Source organism: Canis lupus, chromosome 2 (genome assembly GCF_011100685.1).
Source record: "Canis lupus familiaris isolate Mischka breed German Shepherd chromosome 2, alternate assembly UU_Cfam_GSD_1.0, whole genome shotgun sequence".
Classification (NCBI taxonomy): Eukaryota; Metazoa; Chordata; class Mammalia; order Carnivora; family Canidae; genus Canis; species Canis lupus.
In genome coordinates this window covers 48,868,239-48,892,828 of record NC_049223.1, presented here as the reverse complement: position 1 = coordinate 48,892,828, position 24,590 = coordinate 48,868,239, and positions in this window count along the sequence as shown.

Here is a 24,590-nt window from a genome sequence, read left to right as displayed (position 1 = left end):
AAGGAACTTTTCTACATAAGTTGTTATTATCTTGTTTTTTTTTTCTGTTTAATATAGTGCTTACTATATTCCAAATATTAACAAGTTTAGTGCATCACACAACACAATGCAGTAAGATAGGATGCCACAAAATGGATGCCTCTTTTGCGAATGAGGCTACTTAGACCCAAGCAGTTGGAGTAACTTGCCCCAAAACACAGGGATGACTGGAAAATGATAAAGCTGGAATAGAAACTTAGGCAGTCTGGCTACAACTCCTTTATCCAATCAGCAGTCGACAGTCACTTTGGCTGTTTCCATAATCTGGCTATTGCAGATAATGCTGCTATAAACATTGGAGTACACATATCCCTTTGAATTAGTTTTTGTTTTCTTTAGGTAAATACTCAGTAGTGCTATTGCTGGATTGTAGGGTAGTTCCAGTTGTAACTTTTTGAGGGACCTCCATATTGTTACCCAGAGTGGCTGCACCACTTTGCATTCCTGCCAATGGTATAAAAGTGTTCCTCTTTCTCAGGATCCTCGCCAACACCTATTGTTTCTTGTGTTGTTGATTTTCGCCATTCTGACAGGTGTAAGGTGGTATCTCATTGTAGTATTTTCTTGATAATGAGCGATATTGATCATCTTTTCATGTGGTATGGCCAATGTCAGAGAGCTTACTGCCTATGTTCTTTTTATGGTTTTCACTACTTAGGTCTTCTATCCATTTCACATTTTTATGGTTTTCATACTTAGGTCTTCAATCCATTTTGCATTTATTTTGTGTATGGTGTGACAAAAGTGGCCCACTTCCTCTCTTCTGTATGTTGTTGTCCAGTTTTCCCATTACCATTTGTTGAAGAAACTATCTTTTTACCATTGGATAGATATTCTTCCCTACTTGGTCAAAGATTAGTTAATCAGATAGTTGTAGGTTCATTTCTGGGTTTTCTATTCTGTTTCACTAATCTATGTGTTTATTTTTTCTGCCAATACCATAATATATTGATCAGTAAAGTTTTATAAGAAGTTTTGATTTTCTTTTTCAAGGTTTCTTTGGCTACTCAGGATCTTTCATGGCTCCATAAAAGATGTAGGGACTGTTTGTTTTAGTTCTGTGAAAAGTGCTGATGGTATTTTGATAGAGATTGCATTAAATGTATAGATTGCTTTGGGTGGTATTGGTTAGGTTTATTCTCAGGTATCTTATTGGTTTTGGTGCAGTTGTAAATGGGATTGATTCCATGATTTCTTTTTCTGCTGCTTTATTTTTGGTAAATAGAAATGCAACAGACTTCTGTATGTCAATTTTGTATCTTGTGACTTTATTGAATTCTTATATCAGTTCTAACAGTTTTTGGGTGGAGTCTTTTTGGTTTTTCTATATACAGTATCTGCAAATAGTCATCTGCAAATAGCAAATGTCATCTGCAAATAGTGCAAATAGTGAAAGTTTGACTTCTCCCTTGCTGATTTGAATACTTTTATTTCTTTTTGTTGTCTGATTGCTGAGGCTAGGACTTCCAATACTATGCTAAATAACAGTGGTGAGAGTGGACATCCCTGTCTTCTTCCTGACTGCAGAAGAAAGCTCTCAATTTTTCCCCAGTGAGGGCGATATCAGCTCTGGGTTTTTCAAATGTGGCTTTTATGAAGTATGGTCCCTCTAGTTAATCCTTTAAATTTCCTTTTAACTCTCATTCAACAATGACATATTTTTATATACAGAATCCTCTATGCCATCAAAAATACTGGAGAGTAAGCATTTTTCAAAAGTATCCCACTTAACTGTTGCCTGGTTCTAAAAACAAAACAACCCCCCCATAACAGATTAAAGATACATTCCAACTTAGAAGATACTAAAATGTGGGTTAAAATTAATATCTTGGTGTTACTGGAATACAGCTTAGGGTATTGAGTGAGTGTAGTGCATGAGCAGTCACATAACAACTTTTTGAAGATGACTGGTCTATGAGCATGTATAATCAGCTATCTAGTAGACTAGAAGGAATGGAAGACAGCCATAGAGGCCAGAGTCTACCCAACCCAAGAACATTGCATGGCACAGAGTAGATGCTGAATGAGTTTTTGAATGCATAAGCCCCAATTTTATAATAGAGTTAAGCATTGTCAAATAATAATTTATTATATCTGTAGTTATTTAACAACTTTCGTATCAACTATAAAATAATTTTAATTACTTTAGATAAATGTTTCATGCTCTGAATTTTATGTAAGCAGTGTCATTGGCTTGGGTTTTCACAAATATTACAAGTTTAGGGAGATGAAAGAGTTTGAACACACAAAAACAATGGTGATGGTCAACTGAGTTTCTGTAATGTGCAGAGGACATGCAGCTATATCGCATGGATGCCTGTGTGTGCTTGGATAAAAACGTAGACTAAATAAAAAGGGAAATCAAACAGATCTTACTGTAAGAACACAATACTAAATGAAGAATCTACTTGATTGCATTTTTTTAGCACAGTGCACATATTTCACAGGTAGATGATGACAATCCTTTCATCTTTAAATACAGAAGTGTGTGTGATTTTTTTCCTTTTTAGTTTTTTTATTTAAATTCAATTACCCAACATCAAGTGCATACTTAGTTTCAGGTGTAATGTGCAATGATCCATCAGTTGCATATAACCCCCAGTGCTTATCATATCATGTGCCCTTCTTACTGTCACCAAATTACCCCATCCTCCCACAAACCTCCCATCCTTTAGTTTGTTTCTTAGAGTTAAGAGTCCCTCCTGCTTTTTCTCCCTCTCTGATGATTCTTTCTTTTCCTCTGAACTTTATTGTCAGAACTTCATAACCTCTATCGACTGGTATGCAGCAATAAACTGGAATTATCTGCTAATGTCTTCTTATATCAGTATGATTTGATTCCAAGCTCAGTCAATGCCCATATTCTGATTTGCTAAGGTAATAAATGTCACAGCACTGGCTCATCTTAGCCACAGTGGACCTGCCTTTCATCTGAGTGTTTTTCAGAGGAGAATTACCTAAATATACAGATTTAAAAATTATGTCATCTGAAGAATTGCAAGGGCAGAGCCAAGGAAAGGTCTAGTTTTTAAAATAAAAGGCAAAGTGGGGAAGGGAGTGAATACTTCTGAAATAGTTTATAGTTGTACAGTGTAGCCTACCCTGACTTTTGATGACTTCAAGAAATAGAACCAAAGATGGGAAGGTTAGGTTCAGACTAAAGGCATATGCTCTTGGGATTATTGCTACACAAAAATGGAATAGCTTGCTTCAGGTATTGTGAATTCCCAGTTACTTGATATATTAAATCCTAGGATGAACAAGTTGTTAAAGATGACATCATGGTGACTCAGACATCACTAGATAAATTAACATCACTAGATAAGATCCCTGCCAACCATGAGCTTTTTTGACATTCAGGTGGTAATATAAATGTAATAAAGGTAATACAATTTGGCTTGCAGGCTAGAAATAAATAATGATATGTGAAAATATTTTGTGATCTGTGTTGAGATAAAGTTTCTAAGAAGCCTTGTTCTTTTAATTACACACCCTACACCCTGAATCTTCATTCTTTGCATCCTTTTCCATATTTCTGTTTGAATATCATATGATTTTTCATGGGGCAGTCTAAGTGGATCTTTCTCTAGTATTATCTGTATTTGGATCATCCCAGTTGATTTAATTATGTCCTCATATATAGTACCCTACTGTTTTATGTATAATTTTGGTAGAATAGTTACATATTTTTGTTTATTTCATAAAAGTTCCTACTGCAATGTGCATTCCTTAAATTTATTCATTCAACAAATAATATTTTAACTCGCCATATACCAGACAACTCGTGGATCCTGATTGTTGGCAGAAAGTACTCCTTGGATTTCTTGTGTTCCTATTATGTTCCAGGCTTTCTGAGTAAATAGCATACTTGAATACCAAATGGCCTTGGAGTCTGGAGATAGTGTGTTCTGCTGAGGAGATATAGAACCATCTCTCTTCTTGTGGAAGTCCCAAGGCAGAAAAGATAAGGCCTTCTCCTTTGCCTCTGTGGTGGGATTTTCTTATATTTCATTGTAATAAATCTAGAGACACCTTCTGTTTCCTCTAGAGGAGTTTCCTACATTCCAGATTCCTACATTCCAGATTTCCTACATTCTACACTCCTTCACAAAGACATGTGCTAGTAGTCTTTTGAAGTTTTTTTTTTTAAGTTTCGTAAATTTGGGGTTCTGCTCTTAACAGCATATATCACTGCACATATAGACAAATATCTACCCCTTATTTCATCAACTATGGTTTTTCCCATAACAAATGATCTGTTTCTCTGAATCAGAGAAATTTGCCTAAATAAGAAAAACTGTGTCCAGCTAATCTATACAGCTTACAATTAGGGTAAAGTCCCAGACTCTTTATAATTTCTGACTTAACATTGCTCTGCCTATATGAACACATGAGTATGTGCATGAATGTAGATCCATGTGTGTACAGGAGAAGGGAGAGGAAACAGAGAAAAGATGGACATTAAGTAGTCCAAAAGTATTTCTAAAAGAGGATAATTTCTGAAATAAAGCAAAGTGCTGTAGGAGAACAGAGAAGGAAACAGATTGCAAGACCAGTGAATACAAGGTATTTTAAAATGGTTGGTAAAAATCAATTCACTAAAATTTGAAATATGAGGGAAGAGTTCTATAATTAAATCTGCCCAGCACCTAGGGAGTTTATCTTTCCACAATGTGAAATTGCAGACTTCTCTGCCTCTTACTTTGTAGTAAAAGCTTTTTCCCAATACCTTATTTCCACGTCTTACCTGAATTACTTGGCTTTATATCCTTGTGGACGGCAAATAATTATCTCCTGTTTCTCACTGTTTTTCTTACTTCCCAGATGACTTAGGCTTCCTGTGACCCTGAGGCCTCTTTCACGGTTTGTATAAGAAGTGGATTGCACATTTTGCACTTTGCTCTGAGAACTATTCCTTTAAATGACAGGTGTCAGAGTTAAGAAAACAAAGAGAAGAAGCAAATGAGAGCCATATCACTTATATTTTCAAATAGAAGAGTCAATTATCATTTTGTCCCACCAGTGAGAACCTGCTGGGCATCTTGCTAAGTGTCAAAAAGGGGCAACTATTCAGTGCTTTCAGATGTAGTGAGAACTATTTTAATCTTCCTGTGATAGACCTATCAGATAGCTGTAGTAGCTTTAGTTATTTCCTCTCTCCCTTTGGGTCCTGGAACGTTGGCAAAAATCAATTTCTAGAAAGTTCCTTTTCTGTATCCCCCTGCCTGGGAACAGTGAGGCTGAGGTTAGGGTGGAGCAGGCATAGCTTTCTTAAGCAAGCAGTTGACTGAAGGTGATTTCTAGAGTAAGGAAGCCTTGGTCCCAGCAGAGCCCACCCCCTACTCTCCCCTCCCATAGCCACCCTTAATGAACAGACATGTCTCCATTCCCATAAATTGCTGCGGGATGAATGTAATGGTGTATAACACACCAAGAGACTGGCTTCCTCCTACAGTGCCTGTCCTAGCCATGCCAATTCACTTAGGCTTAGAGACCAGGTAGGTCTCACAGACCAGTCTGCATGTGATTTTGGAGCTGAAAGGTAAAGGTTTAATAATGACTCAACACCCAAGAAGATTACAGAAAGACTGAATATTCCTTCATACTGAATAGTATATACATAGCCATGGACTTTGCACTCGAGGCATATGGTCAAACACAACAGCTGACCATTGTATCCAGACTCACCGTTCCATACCCAGTAACTACTGTAGATGCATAGACTGGATAGACCATCCCAATTAGACTGTCCCAAACCATAGACTGTTCCCCACCTGCACTTGAGAGCCACCAGCAATCTCACTCTCTTACTTGTGTGGCTTTGTGTAGATAGGGCCTGGGAAGCTGTGATGGCCTTAAGGCCTTTGTGAAAACTTCTACCCTAGGAAATGTTGTGGTATATTTTTCCCAAGTGCAGCTGAACTTGGTTTTCAAAATGATAATTACGTCTAATAAACATGAACTTGTGCGGTGGTAATAACAGGTATGACTTGTTGAGTTCTTACTATTAAAAAATACTTATAGAAAATGAGTGTTTTATATATTTATATAAAATTACATATATGCATATATATAATTATATATGTAAACTTATTTTATCCAAATACTTATAGAAAATGAGTGTTTTATATATTTATATAAAATTACATATATGCATATATATAATTATATATGTAAACTTATTTTATCCTTACAACAGTACCATGAAATAGGTTCTATAATTACCTCTGTTTAATAGGTGAGAAAAGAGAAACAGTGAAGAAGTGAATATCTTACCTGGTATTATAAAGCCATTACTAGGAGACACAGATAGTAATCCTGTGCAGCTGGACTCCAGAGTTCTCATTCTTAACTAATATTTCCAACTAAATGTCTGATTTTTAAAGTATTGACAGTCATAAGTTTCAGGATAAGTGACCTTTATATAAAATTCTGTATTGCTGAAAGTTCAATATTTTTATTTGAATTAATCTTTTGTTTACATGTAGCATTTGCTACTTAAACCTAATACAGTGTTTAAAAAGGATGTAATATCATGTGTTTCTCAATCTGCTATAGGAATAGACTTCTGAATGCATTTAATAATTTCTTTTGAAACTTGTAAAATGTAAGAAGAATAACATTGAGTTGATGACAAAGCTTTCTGGTCTACTCCCTAAAACAGGAGTTAGGCCTAGTGTAGCCTTCTCATACTTCCAGAATCAAAGAAGCCTCACAGGCAAAGAGTTGAAACCAGAGCAGTAATACATAGACACATACATTATATGTACATATCTGTACATAATATATTGTAGCATTATTAGTATCCTCACTAGAGGCTTCCTTTGTCATTGACTATAATGCCCATTTTGAAAACCAAGTTTGGTTGCACCTGGGAACAAAACAGAATTTCATGAGATAGAATGTAAGAAATATTATTTGGCCTGGAGAATAAGATGATAGCAGATGAATCCTTTGTCTTTTCCAGAGTCATTTTATTTTTATGCTGAAATTCCTGCCTTCATGTTTGTTTTCAAAGTATTTAAAATATCCAGCATATAAATCAGAAGGTCTCTGGGGATTGTAGCAAGTAAAAAAACACCCCAAGTGAAACCCATGTGCATGAAAGTTGGGCAGTCTCTACACTGATTCTTTTGCGTCTAAGATAATAAGATAAATCAAGTTTACTGAAGTCTACTAGGGAAGAGAAGAGTATCATGCAAAAGTCAATAATTATAGAAAGTTGGCATGAATTATTCAGATAGGTAGGAAAACTTTCTGAAATACCCTTGGCATCTAACAGAGATCTGGCATTATCTCTCTAAGACAGAATGTTTGCATATGACTTTTTCTGTGTTCCTTCCATTATCCTAATCACTTCAGAGAAGGGGTTTTTAGACTTGAATGTACAATTTTCACCTGGGGAGATTTAAACTTAGACTTACCTAGGCCAGAACCTCTGGTCTAATTGATTTGAAATATGGCCTGGCCATTGAAATTTGGAAAACTTTCCCACATAATGGTATACACAGCAAAAGTTTAAAACCACTGCTTTAGAGTAACTGCCCTATCTTCTCTTTCATTCTCAAAACACCTTCTCCAAGCTCCCCTTCCCATTCCTGTGCATATTTCTCTTCTCTTGGTCTAGCCAATCAGACCTGAGAGGTATACATACTGCAAGTTGCTCCTACCTAGGAGATATTAATTCACATTACTTACCTGATAAATATTTAGCTCTTAATATTGCTAGAAATAGTATACCTCCTATTTTATTTTGTTTTTAAAAGTATTTATTTATTTATTTATTCATTCATTCATTCATTCATTCATTCATTCGAGAGAGAGAGGTAGAGAGACATAGGCAGAAGGAGAAGCAGGTCCCCTGCAGGGATCCCGGTGTGGGACTTGATCCCAGGACCTGGTATCATGACCTGACCCAATGCAGACGTTCAACCACTGAGCCACCCAAGCATTCTAGTATACCTATTGAAAAAGAAGAAGAAGAAGAAGAAGATGCCTACTATAGAAGCACAGAGTTCTTAGTGTCTAATAAATCTAGGTTATGACTGTGGGATAAATCAATTTGAGTATTTTTAAATGATATTTTAAAAAGAAAATTCCAGAAAGAGTAAAAAATTTTGGTATTGACATAACATACAGGGACAAACTCAAATTCTCTGGCATGTTAACAAATATCTGTGAAAATAATACTTCATGGTCATAAGAATTTTGCCAAACATTGAGTAAAAATAAAGCTAAATAGTTTTTTCCCTAGAGAATTCTTAACTTGCTACTATACCTTGTGATTCCTGAAGAATACTGTAGTGTTCAGCACTCACAAACTTATTTGTGTCCTTGTAATATTAATTAGATGAATTTTTTAGAACACTATTGTTCTTTTTTTTCTCCTGTTTTTGTTTCATTTTGTTTTTTGATTTCTCTTCCTTCCTCTTGAAGCCAAGAACCTTAAAAAAAAATAAGTTCCTTATTAGGGAGCTACAAGAACAATAAAGTATTGGGTATACAAGTAGAAAAAGTGAAAGATTTATGCGAGATATCAAGTACCATAATTTAATACCAGATGACAATTTAATATTTCCAGTGTATGATATGTAGATGAACTATTGACAGTGAACACTGTACATAAATGAATTTCTTCATGATTTCTTACAGATAGTTGGTAAAACTGTATAGATGACTTTACTGGGTTTAGAACTTTCAGAGAGTTGTCTAACTTTCATATAGACACCTTTCATGCAGTTGGGAAAAAGGTTTTTCTTTCTCTAATTCTAGAATGTTTTGTGGTATCTTCAGGAGATTCTAACGTATTAGTAGTGTTGACAAATGTAGTACTTAGGTTATTATTTATGGCAGTTGAGGCAAAGCACCCCCACATTAATGGCTTGTAGGGATGTAAAAGTTAGTGGCTTGTGGGAATGCAGCTAGCATGGAAGACCTTGTAGCAGTTCTTCAAGAAGTTAAAAATGGAATTACCATATGGCCCAACAATTCCATTCCTAGGTATATGCTGAAAAGAAATGAAGAAAGAGACTAAAACAGATACTTGCATGCCAATGCTTATTGCAGCAATATTCCCCACAGGCAAAAGATGGAAACAATCTAAGTGACCATTACCAACAGATGGATGGATAAATACAATCTAGTGTGTATATATGTGTGTGTGTGTATAATGAAATATTATCAGCCATAAAAAGAAGGAAGTTCTGATGTATGCTACAATGGATGAAACTTGAAAACACTATGTTAAATAAGCCAGATGCAAAAGAATAACTATTACATGATTCTTTTAAGAAATATCTAGAATAAACCAATTCATAGAGATAGAAAGTACATTAGTGGTTAGCAGGAGCTGGGAAGAGGGTGCAATGAGGGAACATTGCTTAAGGGGGTTCAGGATTTCTATTTGACCTAATGAAAAAGATTTTTAAGTAGATCCTGGTTATGAATGTACAAACTTGAAAGCAAAATAAATGCCACTTAATTGTACACTTAAAAATTGTTAAAAGAACAATTTTTATTTTGTAGATTGTACCATGATAAAAACATGTGAAAATAAGTTGGTGGCTTAAAATACAGTTCTTACATGTGCTCATGATTCTGAGAATTATGGATTCAGCCAGTTTAGTTGGGAAGTTCAGCTTCATGTAGTATCAGCTGTGGTTTCTTATGATTCACTTAGTGGCTGTGACTCCAACATCATACATGGATGGCTTTAGTTCCATACCTGTGTTGTGCAGATTTGCAATACTGACGTTAGGCGAACATGATGCTTACCCCCTAGTAATGTTTATTTAAGCTGATAATGTTTCCTTAGCATGAGCATTTGCCATCTCTAAAAGCTCCTCCATCTTCACATACCTTACTTCCTCTCACAAGAATTCTTGGGGATTTTTTTCTCCTTTTATCATAATTTTTTCAGGTGGTTGTTCACTGTATTACACAGTATTTGAGATGAGAGACCCACTACTGACATGATTCTGTCCTAGTCTTTGACTCTTTAGATAAAGGGCCAGAATTCTGTCTCCTCATTTGTTTGGCTGATAAAGAGTAGTTCTAGCTGTGACATCAAGGTTTTATTTATAATAATAAAGGAAAAATAGTATTAACTGAAAAAAAAAACCTAAGATGAATGCTTATTGAATATTTCATATGCACCAAACACTCAAGTACCTTATGAACAACCTATTATGTGATACTCAAAATAGCCCTACAAGTTAGGAACAGTTCTGTCCCTATTTTACGGATAAGGCCATTGAGGCTTGCCATGTTATCTGGTCATCCAGCAAGTAAGAGCCAAGAATTGAAACTGGGCCTGATAACTCTGGAGCCTACCCTCTTCATTGCTTTTATGCCTCCTCATCACAGAAGTTTCTAATTGTATACTCATGGCCTTATTCTCTTCTTATTCTCTTAAGAGAGTTTCAAGAGGGTTCTATTTTAGAGCTTCTGTGTAGGGAATGTGTGAATCAGCTAATCCTTTGTTGTTGAAACAAAACAACATCTCCACCATCCTTTTCAGAGTAAATGGGGTATATTAAGCAATAAGAATATAAGACAATAACAATAAAATATCTGTGGCAGGAAGCAAGTCAGGGCTCTGATTACAGGCTCTCCTCAAATGATCCTTCCCAAGTCTGATGGGAGGTGATCTTGGGACAAGTCATGGCTGATCTCTTTAATCATATTCTGTGTAGCATCAGCTAAGCCTCTCATTGTTGGGCAAGAATGCACAGTTTTACTGCATGCTGTAATTGCTCTGACACTTTTCTCTTGATTACTAAAACATTGTCATTGTGCCTATCGCATTCACCACCTCAGGCAGATGTTAAGGGTATTCCTTCAGGAATGAAATTATCGGTTTCCCTTGATCACCCTTAACGATGGGCAAAGTAGAACTGAGATGCAGCATAAAGATTCAAAGTCAGGTGCAGGCTTGTAGATCATACAGAAGACACAGGATTCTTTATATACAGAAAAGGGACAGTGTTTTACAGTGTAAATAAATGTGATACTTCTACATAAAGATGAGTTTGAACATTTCCTGAGTTGGTTCTTCCTCAACTTCATATAATTAAACCAGTAAATAAGTTTTATTATTCCACTTGAGAAATGTCAATTGAGCATCAGCTGGGAAGCAAACACTGGGAAGCAGTGGGAAATGGACTTGAATTATTTTGAAGACAATAAACATAATGATAGGAGATTTAATGGAGAACTTGGAATTCCATATATGAAGGTAAAATGAAAAAAGTCTCAAAAGGAGTTGTTTTTTTTTTTTTTTTTTTTTTTTTTTTTTGACAGCTGCTTCCCTACAGAGGACAAGTTCAATTTCATTCTAAGCAGATAATGGAACATATAAATTTTGTTCTGCAGATTAGTAAAATAAAGGTTGTTGGATCTTTGTAATGGTATGGAGTTCAGTAAATTTCTTTCCCTCTGCCCTTAGAAAAGGATTAAGTGGTACATAAGAGATTCCAAGTTACTTGAATGAAAGTTGAGGCACACTTTGTGAGAGGGAAGGGTGGGCTAATTTGAGAAAAACATCTGTAAAATACTCATCATGGCTATAAAAATACTGTAGATGAAGCATTTTCTATCAATGGCTTATTGTTAAATTTTGGATTCATGTCTAAATCTGGGCATATCTAAATTTTTTTTCCTTAGGATTTAAAAAGGTATGTGAAGCAAGTAGAAAATATACAGCTATTGCAATGAAGTGATGACAACAAGGAAACTAAATCTCAAAGAAAATGAGGGCTAAATTCGCACTCAAATTCCATGTCTATTGAGGATTGCAAAGAGCTCTGTGCTATATCATCCTAATTTCAGGGCCTTACTGACAGAACAGCCACTTTCTGGGACATGATATGTTGCTTTTACAGAAGAGAAAAAGTGTCAAGGCAAATAGCAACTGTTCTTAATTTTTTTAAAGATTTTATTTATTTATTCATGAGAGACACAGAGAGAGAGGCAGAGACACAGGCAGAGGGAGCAGCAGGCTCTCCATAGAGGGCCTGACTTGGAACTCGATCCCAGGACCCCGGAATTATGCCCTGAGCCAAAGACAGGTGCTCAACCACTGAGCCATTTCAGGTGCCCCAGCACATACCAACTCTTAAAGCTTCTATTCAGCAGAAACACATATCCCTCCCAACTTGTGTTTTTACTGGCCAAATAGCATCACATGACTACAGCTGAATTTAGAAGATATGTTAATTCAAATACTGTCATGGGGCTGAAAGATGAGAGATAACCGCTCTTTGTTAACCACCTTAGTGGCCTATTATGGCATATTTGACATAAAATTTGTGCTTTACCTAACGTGACTTTAACTTTTATGATATACCAAATGTCTATCACATTCTCAAAAAATTAAACAAAAAGATATCATGTAATGACTTGTCAGTATCACCTTTCCAATCTAACCATCATATTGAAGCCTCAAGAAAAGCAGAAATGTCATTATTACTCAGTTTTACTAAAATGGACCTTAAAGCAAGTCACGTTGGGTCAGTCTTAAATGGAAGCAGATATTTTCACACTAGCACTCGGAGCAATGTGCTTTTGAACTCGATTTAGGTTTTGTGCACAGCAAAAACATTGAGGAAGAAAGTCATCCTTTGGTGGTTTCTAGTGATGGAAAATTGGATGTAGGAAAAAAAATGTAACAGATTGTAAGTGACCAGAACAGTCCACTGAAGAAGAAAGTAATGTGTATTTAGCAGTGAGCATGTTGGCAAGCATAGAGGGAACAGAAGAAAACTTTACCTTGAGGTCTGTAAAAGCAGTTTCTGCTCTCTACCCATGACGCCTCACCTGTCAAGTAGCAATCAGGAGATTCCTCTTTATGGAGCAATCAGCATTGCACAGCCTTGGGATTTAAAAAGAAAGAAAATAACATCCTCCAGTTCCCTGACTTGCACGCCAATTATCCCATTTTGCCAAAGCATAACAAAGTGTGAATCATATCTAGATTTAGTATGGTAAAAGCTCACTGAAAGATAGGAATACAGAAATAATATTTGGGAAGGAGAGGGAAAAAAAGAGATGTTCTCAGCTCTCCAGGGTGATCCTTGAAACCAGACCTGACAAAACAGAGCATATTATCTATTCTGCACATCTACACATCCAAAAATGGCTTGCAGAATATGTAGGTTTTCCATCCACAGCCTCTTGGGGCCAAATAATGTGAACAGCACTTTGCATGTGTTTGTAAGGGAGAGGGTGAAAATGGCAGGGGAGTCCAGACAAAGACAGATGATACATTTTTGATCAGTGAGTGAAAGCCCTTCTATGGGCATTTTTATAGGCCTTTCTCTGTGGTTAAGTTATAGCAAATCAATCCTGTTAAAAAATTATTTTAACTGTGTAAATTTGAAGATTTATTTGGCTTTATTAAATGATTCATGAACAGGGCAGCAACCCATCCAGTGAGCAGAAGGGGGCTTCAGGGAGTTGTACAAAATGAGTGTTTTTATGGGAAAGAGGGTGGGCCAAGAAAGTTACTCACTAAGGGATTGTTCCAGACTAGATTGCTTTCCCTTGGGGGCGGGGGGCGAGCAGAGAGGCTCTCCCCATACAGACTACTTCCTCTTCCCTTGGGGAATGGAGAGGGCCCATAAAGCTTGTAACTTCATCCGCACTGATTAGAAATCCCCATGACTGACCTGTTATGACCACATTTCTGGGGAAGTTTGAAACTATAATAGTTCTTAAACTCCAGTTTGGGGACTCAGCCCAACTGATGCCATTCTCATCCTGTGGTTTTCTTTTCAGCAGTCCCAGTGCAGCCACTCTCTGGGTTTAGTACTGCTTTCTGTTGTAATATTTTGAATCCACATTTATTAAATCCAACCAGGTTTCTTAAGGAGCGTCATCAGCACAATGGTCTCTATTACCCTTGAGATGGCTCAGTGGGTATCGTGCAGAACATTTGCCAAGTGCTAAAACTCCAAGCGGTAAATAAAGTAATTGGAACAGTAATTCCCAAACTATTTTTTTAAAAGATTTTGTTTATTTATGAGAGACCCAGAGAGAGAGGCAGAGACATAAGCAGAGGGAGAAGCAGGCTCTCTGTGGGGAGCCCAATGCAGGACTCGATCCTGGGACTCTGGGATCATGACTGGAGCCAAAGGCTGATGCTCAACCACTGAGACACCCAGGTTCCCCAATTCCCAAACTCTTAAAAGTGTTCTGGGTTTTACAGAACAGAATAATTGTGATCCAGGCTACACGATACCACTGAAGACACATTAAAAATATTCACTGAATTTAAATGTAAAGTGTTATTTATCTTGTATTGATGAAAATAAATTTCTATTGATCCTTTCAACATGCCCATGAGTCTATGGCTTTTGTAGGAGACCAGCTAAGATCTAAATATTTGAGGCGATTGATTGAAGTCAGGAAGCCAGGTGATAAGGCAATCTCAGCAAGCACTTACTATCTAATTTTGGGTCCAGACTTTTTTCCTTTAAGCTAAACTTCCATTCTCTCTGATTTGTAATACCAGATATTAATGCTGCTCCTTTTTAAATACTCTATGCAGTTTGTCCATGGAGTAAAGTCACTCACTTTGACAGGGGTAGGGGAGAGTACTATTCACTGTGCAAACTCGATTTGTTTTGTTGAAGGTAGTTCTTATTTCAAAGAACATTGGACTAATGTCTTATTGTCAACCAAATACATTTTAAGAGCACACACACACACAGAGAAAAAAAACCCTGTCATTCCATAGTAGCTTCTGTATATGGAAACCTATGAAGGAAAAACATTACAATGTCCTTTGAATTTGCCAATGATCAGGTCATTGGAAAAATATTCTTTGAGGGCAAGCCATAAACATGCTCTACCCTTGGGAATAGGGGAATAAAAACAGAGCCCTGGGCTCAGAAGAGACAAAGATCCCTCTGGCAATCTAGTTTATCATCATTGTTTATCCATTCCACAAATGCTTGTTGAGTACCATGTGAAAGGCGATCAGGTAAATATGATCTGAGAAGTGACACTCTGTCCTGTGAAGCACTTGGTTAGACGATGTAGCCTCTTAGGTTGCCTCTGATCGCCCTTATCGGCTTACTAATTCCTCAGAAAAATGCAACAAATTTAGTATAGGAACGTACAACTGACAGCACACTTTGCGAAAACAATTTTATTAGCATACTTTGAGAAAAAAAAAAGAGCCATTCACAGAAGAGCGCTCATAGAGTATATGATCCCTTCAGGTTAAATTCAAGAATAGTCAAGACTATTCCATGAAGTAGAGACATGATTCTCATTCATGAGAAGACCATTTACTAGACGATGTGAGAGAGCGTTTTGGGGTGATGGAAACCTCTCTATTTTGGTGTGAGTGGTGAGTACATGGATTAATGCACACATAAAAAGGCATCTACTACTCAATTAGGATTTGCACTTCACTAAAAAGCACAATGCGCAAACAAAACAAAATGGAGTCTTAATTCTCATAGTTGATATCCTCAAGGATAATCTCATCAACAGTTACTAAGAAGCTTATTTATACTGAGACTTTATTTAATTTAAAAATATTTTTTTAAAGAATGAACTATCCATTCTCTTCCCTTGGCTTATAAACCTCTATTTACGCCAGCATCATATTGTTTTTATTACTCTAACTTGTCATATGTTTTGAAATAAGTACGACGCCTCTAGCTTTATTCTTCCTTCTCAGGGTAGTTTCACTATTCAGGATTTTATTTGGTTCCATATGAATTTTAGGATTTTCAAAAAAAATTCTGTAACAAGTGTCATAGGAATCTATGATAGTGGTTTCCCTGAATCCATAAATGGTTTTCTGTAGTGTACACATTTTAAGAATAATTCTTTCAGTCCCCGAACACAGGTTATCTCTTCATGTATTTGTGTCTTTGTTTGCGTCTTCAATTTCTTTCACCAATGTTTCCAGTTTTTAGTGTATGGATCTTACACCTTCTTGATTAAATGTATTGCTAAGGATTATTTTCAGTGCTGTTGTAAATGGGGTTATTTCTTTATTTCTCTTTCAGATAGCTGTTAGTGTATGGATACACAATTTTTTTTTTTGTATTTCAAACACACAACAGTTTTGGGTGGAATATTTAAAATATATGTATATTATATATGTGATCATTTTATCCACAAATAGACACAGTTTTACTGTTTCCTTTCTAATCTGGATGGCTTTTCTTTGTCTTGCCTAATTGCAATGGAACAGAATTGAGTCCAGAAATAAACCCATACCTACAAATCAACTAATATTTGACAATGAGACGAGAAGACACAGGATAGGCTCTTCAGTAAATGGTATCAGGAAAATTGATATTCACATGCAAAACTGGATGTCTAAATTATACCACTCATAAAAAATTAACTTTCAGTGTATTAAAGACTTAGATAAAACTCTTTGAAGGATACATAGGGGAAAAGGCCCTTGACATTGGTTTAGATAATAATTATTTTAGATTTGACATTAAAAGCATAAGCAATTAAAGGAAAAATAAAGCTTAACATAAATATTAGAGTTTTATATAAATACAAAAACTTCTACATAGCAAAAGGAATGCTAAATTGAAAAAGGTAACTTACAGAATGGGAGAAAATATTTGCAAACCACATATCTGATGATATATTTGGGTTAATATCCAAAATATGTGAGTAATTCATACAATTCTATAGCAAAAGAAATATCATTAAGATGTTGGCACAGGACTTGAATAGACATTTTTCCAAAGATACTCATTTAGCTGGCAAGTGCATGAAAAAGTGCTCAATATCAGTAGTCATTAGGGAAATGCAAATCAAAACCAGAATTAAATATCATCTTACCTGTTAGAATGTCTGTTATCAGAAAAACAAAAGATAACGAGTGCTGACAAGGATCGGGAGAAAAGGCAACTCTGAACACTGCTGGTAGGAATGTAAATTGGTACAACTTCTAAGGAAAACAGTATAGGGATTCCTTAAAAAATCAAAAATAGAATGATTCCATCATCCCACTTGTGGGTATATGTCTACAGGAAATGAAATCATGTCTCAAAGATATACCTGCATCCCCATGTTCATAGCAGCATTATTCACAGTAGCCAAGTCCATCAATGCAAACAATCAAAATGTCCATCAATGCATGAATGGATAAAAAGCTATGGCGTATACATACAATGGAATATTATACAGCTTTAAAAAAGAAAATCTTGCTGTTTGCAGCAGTACAGATGACTCTGAAGCAGTACAGATGAATCTGAAAGCATTATTCCAAGTGAAATGAGTTAGATATATATATATATATATATATATATATATATAATCATCATATTGAATACCTTAAACTTTTATAATGCTATGTGTTAATTATGACCAAATGAAGTATGGCACATGGGTGGCTCAGTTGGTGAAGCATCTGACTCTTGGTTTTGTCTCAGGTCATAATCTCAGGGTCATGAGATTGAGCCCTGTTTTGGGCTTAGCTCAATGGGCCTTATCCTAGTCCCTCTCCCTCCCCCTCTGCTTGCATACATGGGCACTTGCTCTCTGTCTCATTCTCATTCTCAAATTTTAATTAATTAATTAATTAAAAATAATTCAATAAAGCTGAAAAAATTAAATGAAATAAAAATTTAAGAAGTGAGGGATGCCTGGGTGGCTCAGTGGTTGAGCTTATTTATGCCTTTGGCTCAGACTGTGATCCCGCGGTCCTGGGTCCTGGGGTCAAGTCCTGCATCAGGCTCCCTGCAGAGAACTTGCTTCTCCCTCTGCCTATATCTCTGCCTCTCTCTCTGTCTCTCATGAATAAATAAATCTTTAAAAAATAATTAAGTGAATATACTAATTCTAATAAATCAATGTATGTGTATATTACCTTAACATAAACCTATTTATGTAACTACAATCAAAAACCTATTTTTTCCTGTGCCTTTGTAGCCCACATCCTAGAAAGAAATGCTTCTTTGGGCTTGGTGAGGACAAAATTCTTTTTTGGCTGGTCAGAAGCACTTGCTTATTAGAGTCCTAGTCAAAAACAAATTCTAGTTAGGCAGAAACAAGGATATTATGGAATTTCCTGTGAAGAAGAAATATTAAAAAATCTATCTGATTTCATGTTGTTAAACTATTTTGGGGGTGTTTAACTTAAATGGTAAAATAGAATGAGTTGAGAAGATCTAAGATAGTATTACTACAAATAAATTTTGAATGTGATCCCTTCTATAGGAATTTACAAAAGAATACCTTATAGTTAAATGCTGTTGAGGAAATATTTCCGTTTATTTTATTTCATTTCTCTAATTTTCACAATAACTTTGAACTCAGACAAAACCGCTTTCTTTAGTGTCCTTCTTGCTGATTTTTGTGAAAGAATTACCAACCTGTATTATTTCTTTATTCACTTTAGGAATCCAACATAAAATTTTTAGAATCCAAGACTAGCAGAGATAATATGCATTAATGACTTTATGCAATTTAATGGCAATTTCATCAAGAAATCCAGTTTCACTCCACACAATTCAGGTTGTGAATAATGCTTTGCATGTCAATGCACTTCAAAATAAAACTCCACTGTAATATAGCAGAATTTTCTTTTGATTCTTCAGAGTTGAAAAGGATGAAAAAGCAAAAATTGAAAAGAATGGAATTCGAATGATCTGGATAAAATATTCTTGAATTTTTCTACTGATTTGCAAATCTCTGAAATGAAGATGAACATAGTAGCAAAAGTTTTTTAAAAAAAAACTGAGGCTCTGTGATAGTTTAAGTTTATTATAAATAAGGAAAATATGTTCAAATATTTGTTACTATACAAAAGTGAAACCAGGAATTACTTTGTAAATAATTAAAGGACTACTAGTATTTTAACAATTAAAAATCCCCTTGCCAGTGTTGTTTTTTGGGAAAAAAACAAGGAGAATATTGAAACCCATGATGTAGTAAGCATTAAAAAGTAGATAGTAACAAATAAATCTGTGATATTAAAAAATTGTATTTTTTGTTTTTATGAGGCTGTGAAATATCCAGGTCGAAAATGACTGGCTGATAATCTTATTTTTGCATTTGTAGTCTAATATTTGGCACTACATAAAAAGCACTTATAACTGGATTTGTTGATGCTATGATTTGAAATGTGCCAGGATTTTAAAAATTAGAACAGATTTCATATTTACCCCAGAATTACAAGTGCATGTTATATTAGAGTGTAAGTATATGCATGTTCTTAGATTATATTTCAAAGGCAACTTGCCTGATAGGACGTTGATTGTGTTGATTTAGATATTTGAACTTTGTTTTCTCAATAACACTACAGTTTGGAAGTTTATCACTTCACATATTTTTTGAAATAACTCTTCATGTATCGTTATCTCTCAACTCTTTATTAAAATAAGAACATTGTAAAAGAGTCAGGAACTCATAACATCAGCAATAAGCCATTTTATATAATTCCATGTTCTTCCTTTTAAGTTGGTTTTGTCTTAGACTGTAAGCTTTTAGAGATCAGGAATTATATTTCTTTTAGACAACTAATTCCTATCATGTTGTTAAGAGAATTAATAATATTCAAAGTATATTTTGAATGGATTGACCACCTTTTAGAGAAAATTATATTAGTTTTATTGCTATTGTTGTCGAATTCTCTTTTGTTTTATCTGGACATTTTATTTACATATTTTTACATTTAAAAAATTTTTTTATTGTGGTAAGAACACAACATGGGCTCTACCCTTACATTATTATTTATTGAAGTACATTTGACACAAAATGTTAATGTTTCAGGTGTACAGCATACTGATTGACAAGTCTATACTTTGCGTCATGCTCAGCACAAGTGTAGCCACCATCTGTCACCATACAATAGTATTATTATACCACTGATTATATTCACTATTCTGTACATTTTTGTCTGTCACTTACTCATTTCATAACTAAAAGCTTGTACCTCCCACTGCCCTTCTATAATATACACTATATTATTGATACCTATAGACAGACTGTTGTACCCAAGATCTCTAGAACTTCTTTATCTGGTATAAATGAAACTTTATACCCAAGTTCCCCCTTCCCACTTTCCCATGACAGACTCTTCATTGTCCCTTCCCCATAACCCTGGCAGCCATACTATTGTACTCTTTTACTCCATTGCTTAGACTTATACCTCATAGAATTAGAATCATGCAGGTATTTACCATTTTGTGACTGCTCTTTTTCACATAAGTACTGTCCTCAAGATTCATCCATGTTGTTTACGTGTTGCAGGATTAGCTTATTTTTAAAGGCTGAATAATATTCCAGTGTATATGTAGAAGGTAATTTTTCTATCCATTTATCTGTTGATGGATATTTAGGTAGTTTCCATATCTTGGCTATTATGAAAAAGGCTACAAGAAATGTGAAATTTCATACATCTCTTCAAGACTTTGATGCCTATTCTTTTAGATCTATAGAAATGGGATTCCTAGATCCTATGATAATTCTATTTTTTATTATTTTTAAGAGTGTCTATACTATTTTCCATAGGAGCTGTACCATATTACATTCCACCAACAGTGTGCCAGTGTCCTCATTTCTCCATATCCTCATCAGCACTTTTTTTTTTTTAATAATAGCCATGGTAACAGGTATGAAGTGATATCTCATTGTGATTTTGTTTTGCATTTCCTGAGGATTATTGTTATTAAGCATCTTTTTATTTACTTGTTGGCCATCTATAAACCTTCTTTGGAGAGAAATGTCTTCTGATATTTTGCTCATTTTTAAATCACATTATTAATTTCTTTTCCTATTGAGTCATACGAATTCCTTATTCCTTGAATTTTGTTTTTATTCTTTTTATTTTTTTATTTTTTGTCTTTTGTGGTTTTAGAGAGGGGGTAGGGGCATAGACAGAGGGAGAGGGATAGCGAGAATCTTAGGCTCCATGCTGATCTTACAACCCTGGGATCATGACCTGACCTGAAATCAATAGTCAGGTGCTTCACTGACTGAGCCTCTCAGTGCGCTCCTTATGCATTTTGGATATTAAACTCTTTTATCAGATACATGATTTGCAAATATTATCTCCCATTCCATAGGTTCCTTCTCACCGTGTGGATTGTTTTCTTTGCTATGCAGAAGCTGTGTAGTTTCCTGTAGTCTCACTTGACTTTGGCTTTTGTTGTATGTACCTTTGGTGTCATATTTAAGAATTTATTACAAAACCCAATGTCATTAAGCTTTTCTCCTCTGTTTTCTTGTAAAAGTTTTATGATTCCAGATGTTAGGCTTAAGTGTTCAATCCATTTTCATTTTCAGTTAATTTTTGTGCATGGCATCTGATAAGGGCCTAAGTTCATTATTTTGCATGTGGATATCCAGTTTTCCAAACACTTTTTACTGAGGAGAGTGTCCTATCCCATTTGCTTATTTTTGGCACCCTTGTTAAAAATCAATGACTGCTTAGGCATAGATTTATTTCTGAGCTCCCTATTCTGTTCCATTGGGCTATATGTCTGTCTTTATTGCCAGTATCATATTGTTTTGATTACTGTGCCTTTTTATGGTATTCTGAAATCAGCAAGTAAGATACCTCCAATTTTGTTCTTATTAAGATTGTTTTGAGTGTTGCATCTTTTGTCACCATATGAATTTTAGAATTTTTTCCTATTTTGTGAAAATTGACATTAGAATTTTGATAGAGTTTACACCAACCTAAATCTTACAGATCAAATTGGGTATTAAGGACATTTTAACAAAAATAAGTCTTTAACCTGTGAACATAGAATATCTTTCCTTTTATCTATGTTGTCTTTCATTTTTTTCATGAATATTTTGTAGTTTTTACTATACAAATCTTTTACCTTATTAAGATTATTCCTAAGGATTTTATAATTTTCAATACCATTAAAATGGGGTTATTTTTATAATTTCCTTTTCAGATAGTTCATAGTGTATAGAACACTGTATATAGTCTGTGTATAGTGTGTATATACACTACACTGCATATAGTGTAGTATATAGAAGTGTGACTGATTTTTGCATGTTGAATTGTATCCTGCAGCTTTCTGAATTCCCTAATGATTTTTTTTGTGGATTCTGTAGAATTCTATATATATATTCACGTTCTCTGCAAAGAGATGATTTTATTCTTTTACTTTCTGATTCATAGGGTTTTGTTTTCTTTTTATTGCCTAACTGCTCTAGAAAGAACTTTCAGTACTGTGTTGAATAGAATTGGTGTAAATGGGCATCCTTGTCATGTTCTTGATATTAGAGGAAAAACTTAGAGTATTTCACTGTTGAATATGATATTAGTGCTATAAGCTTTTCATATATGACCTTTACTATGTTAAGTTCATTTTCTTTTGTATCTAGTTTGTTGAGGGCATGAAAGGGTGTTGAATTTTACCAAATAAACATTTTCTGCATCTTTTAAGATGATTATGTGATTTTTATTACTGTTGTGTCACATGAATTGATTTGTGTATGTTGAATGATCTTTGCACCACAAGGGTAAATTCCCCTGTGTAATTTTATTCACTGTTGAAATATATATGCTAATCTTTTGTTGAATATTTTTTAATCTGTATTCATTGAGGATATTGGGCTTTTTATTCTCCTTCAATCAAAATAATATATCACTTATTCATTCACTAAATATATGTTTAATCCCAGTAATACTCCATAATTTAAAATGGCCATAATTAGTCCACTGGTATGCTTCTGATTAGCAGCTTTTTTACTAAAGAATGCAAATAAAAAACTTAATTATTTGGTTTGCCTTCTTTATCTTCTATAATCCTAAAATTATGAAAATCATTCATCATAATTTTACCATAGTAGTTTTACCCTAAACATTTATTTACTAGTTACATTTTTTTTTTTTTTTGGTAGTTACATTTTTAAAAGAGACTTAGTATTTTCTTTGTTTCTTGAGATAAGGTCTGCATTGCTATGAACTATCCTTTTGGAACTGCTCTGACTGCATCTCAAAGGTGTTGTGTGTTTTATTTGTGTGTGTATGTGTGTGTGTGTGTGTGTTGTATTTTTGTTTTTAGTTGTGGTTTCCATTTCTCCAGGCATTTTTTTAACATTTTTCCTTTGATTTCATCTGTGACCCAGTAGTTGTTCAGTAACATGTTGTTTAATCTACACATATTTGTAGTTTTTTCCATTTTTCTCCTTAAAATTGATTCATAGTTTTGTACCATTGTGGTCAGGAAATATACTTTATTTTAAGTACTTGAATTTATTGAGACTTGCTTTGTGGCCTAACATGTGATCTATCCTGGAGAATGTTACACATGCAGTTAAAAAGAGCATGTATACTGCTGATTCTGGATGAAATTTTAATATATATCTGTTAAGTACATCTGGTTTAATGTGTTAAGGCTGATGTTCCTTGTTGATTTTCTGTCCAGACGATATGTTCATTGATGTAAGTGGGGTGTTAAGGTCTCCTACTATTATTGTATTACTTTCAGTTTCTCCCTTTAAGTCGATTAGTATTTCCTTTATATATCCTGGGACTTGTATGTTTGATTCATAAATATTAATGTTGTATCTTCTTGCTGGATTGACTTCTCTATCATTATATAATTACTCTCTTTGTCTTATTACAGTTTTTATTTTAAAGTCTATTTCATCTGATGTGAGTATAGCTACACCATCCTTTTTATCATTTCCATTTGCATGGAATATCTTTTCCCATCCCTTTCATTTTGTCTGTGTGTCCCCTTATTTCGAAAGGGAGTCTCTTATAGACAACAGGTAAATGAGTTTTGTTTCTTTATGTACTTAGCTACTCTCTTTTATTTGATTAGAGAATTTAGTCAATTTACAACTAATTATTGATAAGTGTATAGTCATGAGATATTGTTAATTATTTTTCGATTTGTTAGTTCCTTTCTATTCCTTACGTTTTTCTTTCCCTCTTCCCTTGTTGTTGGGTCACTTACTTTAATAATATGTTTAGATTCCTTTCTCTTTATTTTGTGTGTATTACTATAATTTTTGTTTTGTGGTTACCATGAGGTTCACAAATCATCCTATGTATATAAGTTTATTTTTAAATGTACAAACTACATTTCTACTCTCCTATCTTTTGTTTTTGATGTCACAGTTAAATGTTTTTAAAGTCCCTAAACTTATTATTGTGGTTTAACTTTACTACTTTTATCTTTTAACCATTCTAGTAGCTTTATAAGTAATTAATTGCTAGTCTTACTGTATATTTACCTTTTCTAGTGATGTTTTGCTTTTACATATTTTCCTGTTATTAGTGCTACTTCTCAGCTTTACAAAAGTCTGTTTGACATTTCTTTTAAGGTTGCTTTAGTAGTAATGAACTCTTCTAGCTTTTGCTTGTTTGGAAGGATTTTTTACTTCTCCTTCAATTCTGAGTGATAACCTGAGTGATAACTCCTTCAAATCTGAGTGATAACCCTGAGTATTCTTTGTTGGAGGTGTTTTCCTTTCAGCAATTGAATATGTTATGCTGCTTCCTTTGGGCTTGCAAAGCATTTGTGAGAATTCTGCTGATAAACATAATGGAGTTTCCCTCATAAATAACAATTTTTTTGCTGCTTTTAGGA